General features: G+C 36.8%; 1 pseudogene; it reads right to left on the bottom strand.

The window, feature by feature from the left end:
• Window positions 1-1,973: 1,973 nt before the first annotated feature.
• LOC124885785 lies at window positions 1,974-8,233 on the bottom strand (annotated as a pseudogene).
• Between the last annotated feature and the right edge of the window lie 314 nt (window positions 8,234-8,547).

Raw genomic sequence — 8,547 nt, 5'->3', positions numbered from 1 at the left:
ATGTCTATATGAAATTGTTGTTGTTATTAAACCCTACACGTGTGAATGATTTTGTTCATTGATTTAAAACCTTAATTGGTGATTTAGTATCAAAATCATGCTATTACTACAAGCTTTATACTATTCCCATGGTTAGCTTACACTATGAATATCAAGTGTTTGATAAAATTCCTAGATGAAAGGATGTTGAACAATAACTACTTAATATGTCCCTAAAGCTTTAGTATGTTTTAAATATTATGGTTTCTATATCATGTTCATGCAAATTTAGAATAAAATTGTCAATTTATGATTTGGTCATATTGTTTTTATTATCGAGTCCTAGGGGTTATGAATACCTAAAACTTAGCTATTTACTTAGTCTCAGTATCTTCAGAAAAGTTTAGATAAATCATGAGCATTACCACTCAGTTAGCCTTCATGATCAGTCACTTGTTCAGTTAAGCCTAGTTCAGTCCAGTAATCAGTGTCAGTTCTGTTGGGAGTAGGATTCAGCATCGAGCAAACTCAGGGATGGGGGCATTCCTATTATTATAGGGTTTGACCCTTAGTAGTAATCCTCGAGTTATAGAACTACGTAGCTAGCATAAGTTTGAGATGTCTTCCTACTAGTTTAGAGTTAACACGTATCTCATGAGTCTTTCTATTAGTTTAGGGTTGACAAGATGTCTTCCTGCTATTTTAGGATTGACACAACCATTATTAGTACCCGTGGCACGATCCTAGCACCCTTTCAACTAGGGTCACAAGTTGGACCCCAATCAGCTTAGAGTGGGGCATGTCGGTTAGATGATGCCTCCTACAGTTTCAGTTTCAGTACTCAGTTTAGAATTCATTTTAGTCGTGCTTGACCATATCACATTGTCTATCAGTTATTCAGTTATCAGTATTCAGTATTTTAGATTATATTCAGAATATGTTTTATGCTTGGTCATACATTCTCAGTACTTACAGATTTTATGCATTCTATTCAGTACTTCATGCTATTCATTCAGTCAGTTATTACTACTGTACATGAAACCATGTGTATTAGCCTACCTCATTTAGCATACTAGTACATTCAAAGTACTGATCCATACTCGTTTCTTATGCTATGATGTATCATATCATAGGTTTGGACGCTCAGTTCCTGGATCACACATAAACCTTCCAGATTATAAGACGTAGCAGTGGTGAGTCTTTATATTTTGAGGACAGGCTATATTTATTTTCATGCTTTCAGTTTAGTAGTTAGTCAGAGTTAGTTGAGGATTTGTCCCATCAGTTCCACAGTCAGTTAGTAGAGGCTTTTTCAGACTAGTACAGATAGTTAGTCAGTCGTTAGTTTTTCAGTTGTCATTGTTAGATGTTTTATTCAGTATTATCAGTATTGTTTTATAGATATTGTCAGAACTATGATTTAAAACCTTATGGAATTCCTCAGTTAAATTATATGTATGATCTTTTATTATCAATTTTACTTGATGCTCATAGCAGGTACCAGCTTATGGGTTAGCTTATGGTCCCTCGGGACTGTAAGCACCATGTGATGCCCAGGGTGTACTCTCGGGGCATCACACTTGAACAAGGTTAGAAAAAAATCTTACTTTTGGTGAATTGTTTATTTAATATTTTTGTTGCTTGAGTCTTGATTTGTTATTTTAATTTCTTTAGATTTGGGTAAACTTAGAAAAGAACCTAGCATTGATGACATATAGAAACTTGAACAAGGTAAGAAAATAACCTTAAATTTGGTGATTGTGTTTATTAGATTTATTGAGGTGGATTGGATTATTAAATTACTATTTTGGGGTAAAACGTGTTTACCATATTTGATTTTTGCTAATATTAATATGGTTGTGGCATGATATGAATATGAAAAAAAATTAGTTTCTTGTTTATTGAACAAACAAAGTGAATGGATTACTTATGTCTTATGGTGTATGTGTTTACCAGAATCATGGTTTTTGGTTTCTGGAAAGTTGGTTTGTGGATTACTTATGATAATGTTCCAGAAATATAATCTCTTGGTAGTGACTTAATAAATCAATAACAACATTAGCTGTAATTATAGCTGCTAAAGATCCAACTAATCCGATTGTGTTGTCCCCTTTTTGTCTACCTGCTAAATCTGACAGTCCACGAATTGCAATAACTGGGTATCTATTTCACAAGCATGTCGTTACTACAACTACTCTTTCCATGTCAAGTGATGTAACCCCAAAAGTTTTGAAAAGGAATTGTGTGTACTGTGTAAGCTGCATTGTCATTGAAAAAGTTTAAAGTAGCTTCCTTCAGCCTGACTACTAGTTTTGGCCTTTCTGGTAGGCACAATGTTGAATTTGCACACTGATCCAGTTTTATCCCCTACAAATGAGAGGCTAAATTCATCCAGTTCTTGGTTATGTTAAACTAAACTGGTCTCGGAGGTACATTGACCTCCCTACAATTGAGAAAAACTATTCAGTGCTATACCCAACTTTTCCTAATTGATTTTTCTCTCCTTTTGGGTCATTATAGCTCTTGAAATAAAATTGAACAAAATTAGTTGATTCCATAGTTGCATTTGGTTTCAGCCAATCCCAAAGCCCTGTTTATGCAAGTTGCCATAGGTTTGTGACATCTCCAATATGCATAGAACTGTTAGCATTGCCAGAGATACCAAAATGGATTATTCCTTTTATGTCAAACAAATACAACATTTGTTGTATTGTTGTTGCTGCATTCACCAATCGAACTCCACATTTCACAAAACTGACTTTCTTTCCCTCAACTTTCCCAATTCGAAATCATCTACTAAATTTTGGAGCAACGAAAAAAGTTATCTCAGTGTCAGAAGTGAATGGATTACTTATGGTGTAATGTGTATGTTTTTACTAGAATCACGGTTCCTAATTTTTGAAAAGTTGGTTTGTAGATTACTTATGGTGAATCGACAAAGTGGCTTCTAGTTAGAGATGCCAAATAGTTACTAATTACTATATAGTTACATTCTGATACGAAAGCTTTGTTATGTTCATAGTTCACACTTTCTTATCCAGATGGCTCTGTATATTAATTGCATTACTAAATAACTATGTGTTTCTAATATCTTTGTTTCTTTGTTAATTAGGTTTCACAATGCCTTTACTTCGTAGACCTAAAGCCCGATCACATATTTGGAGTCACTATGAAACTCTAGAAGTAGATAATGATGGACGGTGCAAAGTAAGGTGTGTTCATTGTGGTAATGTTTATAATTACACGCAGAAAATTGGGCCAGGTTGTTTAATGAAGCATGTTGAGTGTTGTTTGGATAGGATGGAGCATGTTTGGATAGGATGGAGCATCGTCGCACTCGCATTAGGATTGAGTAGTTATTAGTACTATGTTTAGAGTTTGAACTTAGTTTTTAAATTGTGTGACAGTTTGAATTGTTCGTATTTTGTTTTGGATGCAAAATGCAAAGTGTAGACTGCTGCAAGCTATAGCCATATGTTGGCTTATGATTTAAAAAGACATTAAATTTTGCTTGGTCATTTCATAGATAAAGTTTGTGTTCAAGTCTCAATTCTAATTTAGATTGCCCAAAAAGATAAACATTACTGTATGTGTTGTTGTTTTTTTCTTGAACTTTGATGTATGGTTACTTGAGTTGTTTAGTTTTTGATAGTTACCTCAACTTCAAATTATACTTTGAATGTTAAAGGTTAACCCGATAACGATCGATAACCGATTAAACAATATCTTAATGGATCTTTAACGGTTTAGCATGTATACAAACCGATAATGAACAAGTAAAATCGATAACTTTTATAACCGAACCAAACAAACTGATATGCAGGCCTAATATCCTCTGCATAAGGAGTCGCAATCGCGGCCAGGGCTTGCGATTAACATTGCATCAGCTGACAGCTGAAACTTACATCAAGCCGTTGGGATTCATCTAGAATTCTGTGTATGCAAATGAACTATGTAACCACACTGAATTCAAAGCTCCGGACTCAATGGCGATACCAGATATTCAAAAAGATATCATTTTCACAGAGTTGACTCTCGAAATCCCAAATTATAATTTTTTGAACCGAGGGTCGAAATGAGATTTAACAGCCACCAAACCACATCAAACATGTTACGACCTAAAATCAATATTCTGGATTTGGTGGCGCAGTTCGTTCAACCATCCATCGCACAGATCAAAAGATAACCAAAGAAGTCCATAATAAGGCTCTTGAAACCACAAAAAACCACGATATCGCATAAATAGTACCAAAATACACCAGGAACCCTTTCAATCACCCCATACCCCAGAAACACCATAATGCAACTATAAGTAGGGTTAAAATAGTCAAATCACACAAAAACACATATTTCACATATTTCATCAAAATTTCAAGTCGTTATATCATTCACAACTAAAAATCTAGTTTGCCCTCAAACTAAGGCAAAGAAATACCTAACTCAACGAAGAGCTGGGGATAAGAACTATGCATATCAGACATGACCTCCCAAGTAGCCTTATCTATAGTTCAATGTCGCCATTGAACCTTAACTACAGGGATAACTCTAGAGCACAACTATCTAACATCCCTAGCCAAAATGGAGAAAGCTCCTCAACAAAAGGCAACTGCTCATCTAACTGAACCGATTCCTGAAGTGTGACATAAGACTTATTAGGACTATAACAACGAAGCATAGAAACATGAAAAATTGGATGACTAACTTATAAATCTGGGGGCAAGGCCAACTCATAAGCCACATCACCAACGGTCCAAAGAATCTCAAATAGATCGATATACCTGGGGCTAAACTTTCTCCTCTTCCCAAACCTCGTCATACCCTTCATGGGTAAAACTCGAAGGAAAACACGGTCACCAACACCAAATCTAAAGGCATGAAGTCTACAGTCAGCATATCACTTCTACCTACTTTGAACCACTCTGTCTATCCTAAATGACCCAAACGCTATCTAAAGACTCACGAAGCCAAGTCGGTACCTCAAGGTCTAATCTCAAAAACATCAAACTAATCACTGGAGAGCGATATCGCCTACCATAAAATACCTCAAAAGGAGCCATGTCAATACTGGAATGGTAGCTATAATTATATGCTAACTCTAGTAAAGCCAAATATTGCTCCCACTAGTCCCCAAAAACTATCACACATGCACGAGCATTTCCTCTAAAACTTAGATTGTCCACTCTGACTGACCATTAATCTGGGGCTGAAGTATTGTGCTAAGATCAACTCAAGTGTCCAACTCATCCTGAAAAGTCTTCCAAAAGTGAGAAGTGAACACTGAACCATGATCTGAAATGATAGACATGGGTACACCACAAAGACGCACAATCTCATAAATATATATACGCCCTAAACTCTCAACACTGAAGAAAACCTGGAACAAAATGAAATGAGCAGACTTGGTCAATCGATCCACTATGACACAAACACTTCAAGACCATAAGAAGTGCGAGGTAAACCAGTCACAAGTCCATAGTGATGCGCTCCTGCTTTCACTCAAGGAATAGGTAACCTCTGAAGCAATCCACCAGGGCTCATATGCTTGGCCTTCACCTGCTGACAACAAAGGCAACGAGCTACAAAGTCCATTACATCCTTCCTCATACCATCCACCAGTAATGCTGCCTCAAATCATGATACATCTTAGTTACTTTCGGATGGATAAAATACCTGGAATAATGGCTCTCCTCCAAAATCAATCTAATCCAATCATCTACACTAGATATATAAACTCGGCCCCCAATCCTAAAAATACTATTCGAATCACATAAGGCTTCCTTAGTCTCACCACTCAACACCTTATCTCGAATCTATCTCAATCCTACATCATCAAACTGATAATCTCAAACCTACTCTATCAAAGAAGACCTAGCCTCCACAAATGCCAAAATATACCCAGGTTTTGAAATATCAAGCCTAACCATCTAGTTAGTTAAATACTAAACCTCTAAGTCCTTTCTTGGGTCAAAAGATGCGCCAAGCTACCCATGCTAGTCGACCTCTAGCTCAAGGCATCCACAGACACATTAGCCTTGACCAAATGTAGAGAATAGTCAAGTCATAATCCTTAAGCAACTTAAGCCAACAACGTGCCTAATATTAAGATATCACTAGGTGAAGAAGTTCTGAAGGCTACGATATTCTGAGAAAATCTCATAATGGACTCCATACAAGTAGTGCCTCATCACCTTCAAAGCAAAACGACTGCGTAGAACTCCAAATCAGGGGTAGGATAATTTCTCTCTTGGGGCTTTAATTAACGAGAAGCATACATAATCACCTTACCTTCCTGCATCAACAGCACACCTAACCCAACATTTGAAGCTTCACAAAAGACGGTAAAACCTACACCCTCCTTGGGCAAAGTCAAGATAGGAGCTGAAGTCAATAAATCTTTGAGCTTTTGTAATCTCTCCTCATAAGCATCGGACCACTGAAAAGAAATCTTCTTCTGAGTCAACTTGGTTAATAGAGCTGCAGCAGATGAGAAACCCTCAACAAAATAACGATAATAACTTTTCAAGCAAAAAAACTCTAAATCTCGATAGGCGAAGTAGGTCTAGACTAATCATGAACCGCTGTAACCTTAGCTGGATCAACCATAATACCCTTTTTAGTCACCACATGAACCAAGAAAGAAGGAAACTCCAACTAAAACTTGAACTTAGAGAACTTAGCATACAATTTTTCATCTCTCAATTTTTGAAGCACAATCTGCAAATTCTCCTCATGCTCAGCCTCACTCTTGGAAAAAAAATATATCATCTATAAATGCAATAGCGAAATAGTTGAGATACGGTCGGAACATGCAGTTCATCAACTCCATGAATATTGTAGGGGCATTGGTCAACCCAAAAGACATGACTAAGAACTCATAATAACCATATCGAGTTCGTAAAGATGTCTTTAAAATATCCAAATCTCTAATCCTCAACTAATGATAACCGGATCTCAAATTGATCTTTGAAAACACCACAACACCTAAAGTTGATCAAATAAATCATCAATACGAGAAAGAGGATACTTGTTCTTGACCATCACCTTGTTCAACTGTTGATAATCAATACATATATGCATGGTCCTATCCTTTTTCTTCACAAACAAAACAGGCACACCCCAAAGCGATATACTAGATCAGATAAATTCCTTATCAAACAACTCTTGCAAATGATCCTTTAATTTATTTAACCCGGCTGGGGCTATCCTATAAAGAAGAATAGAAATAGGCTTGGTTCCTAGCTCAACATTAATAGCAAAATCAATATCACAATCCAGAGGCATACTAGGCAAATTCGTAGGGAACACATCTATAAACTCATGAACAACACGAATAGAATCCAATAAAATAGGTAAAGCAACACTAGTATCTGGAATATAAGCCAAATAAGATAGACATCCCTTCTCAACCAATCTATGAGCCTAACATTAGGGCCTGGGTGAAGCACACCCTTCCAAGCTATCCTTGGCATACTCGGTGAAAACAAAGTCATGGTCTTAGCAAAATAATATAGGACAACATTATAAGGAACCAACCAATCCACACCCAAAATAACATCAAAATCAACCATATGTAATACAAGGAAATCTAACCAAGTCTCATGGTCAGAAAAATTCACAACACAATATTGGTACACCTGATCTACCACTAAATAATATCTGGGATAGATACACAAATAGGCATGGCAAGAGGCTCACTAAATGAATCAAAACCCAAAGCAAAATACATAGACACATAGGAAAAAGTTAATCTGCAATCAAATAACACAGATGTAGATCTAAAATAAGTAGGGACAATACCTGTGATCATAACATTAGAAGCCTCTACCTCTGTTCTGATAGGTATAGCATAACTATAACCACGACCATTAACTGGATGGGTAGTCCAACGACCACTACCACAGGCTCCACTACCTCTGCCTCTCACACCTCTAGTAGTACCCCTACCTCTCACAGCTAAAATAGGAGTATCTCTAATCACACAATGAGAATAGTTCTTGGCTACATAGCTAATCTCATCCCACACAAAGAAACCTCTATGGCCTGCCTCAATAGGAGAAGGTATAATTGGGCTCAAACGGCCACTCTGTACCGCTGAACCAGAGGATTCACCACCTAAATCTATAAGGTCGCCTGCACTAGCCCTCTATGATACCCATTAGAACTTTTAAAATCTGTCTTGAGGAGTTTGGGCTCTAAACTCACAAAAATGGCATACCTTCTTGATGCCTCTCTAAGATTCTCTAAGAATACCCATTGTCATCTTGGTGTGATCTACAATGTTCTGAAAAGATGCCCCAAACTGAAGAGAAACATCTAAGTTCTTCACAAACTTTTGAATCTTCTCATACTTGATAGAAATACTAGTATAGGAATATCTGGACAAGGCATGAAAATATGCCTCATACTCTACAAAAGGTGATCAAACTCATCACACATCCGATCTCTCAGACTGTAAGGCATAAATCTCTCCAAAAAGACATAAGTAAAATGATTATAATGCCTCGAGAGTACACCCTGGATGCCATATGGTTCTTACGGTCATAAGTGACCACAAGCTAACCCATGATA

This window comes from Capsicum annuum, chromosome 7, assembly GCF_002878395.1.
Source record: "Capsicum annuum cultivar UCD-10X-F1 chromosome 7, UCD10Xv1.1, whole genome shotgun sequence".
In the NCBI taxonomy this organism is placed as follows: domain Eukaryota; kingdom Viridiplantae; phylum Streptophyta; class Magnoliopsida; order Solanales; family Solanaceae; genus Capsicum; species Capsicum annuum.
Note: the sequence above shows the minus strand (reverse complement) of the source record. Positions and strands in the feature narration are given on the sequence as shown.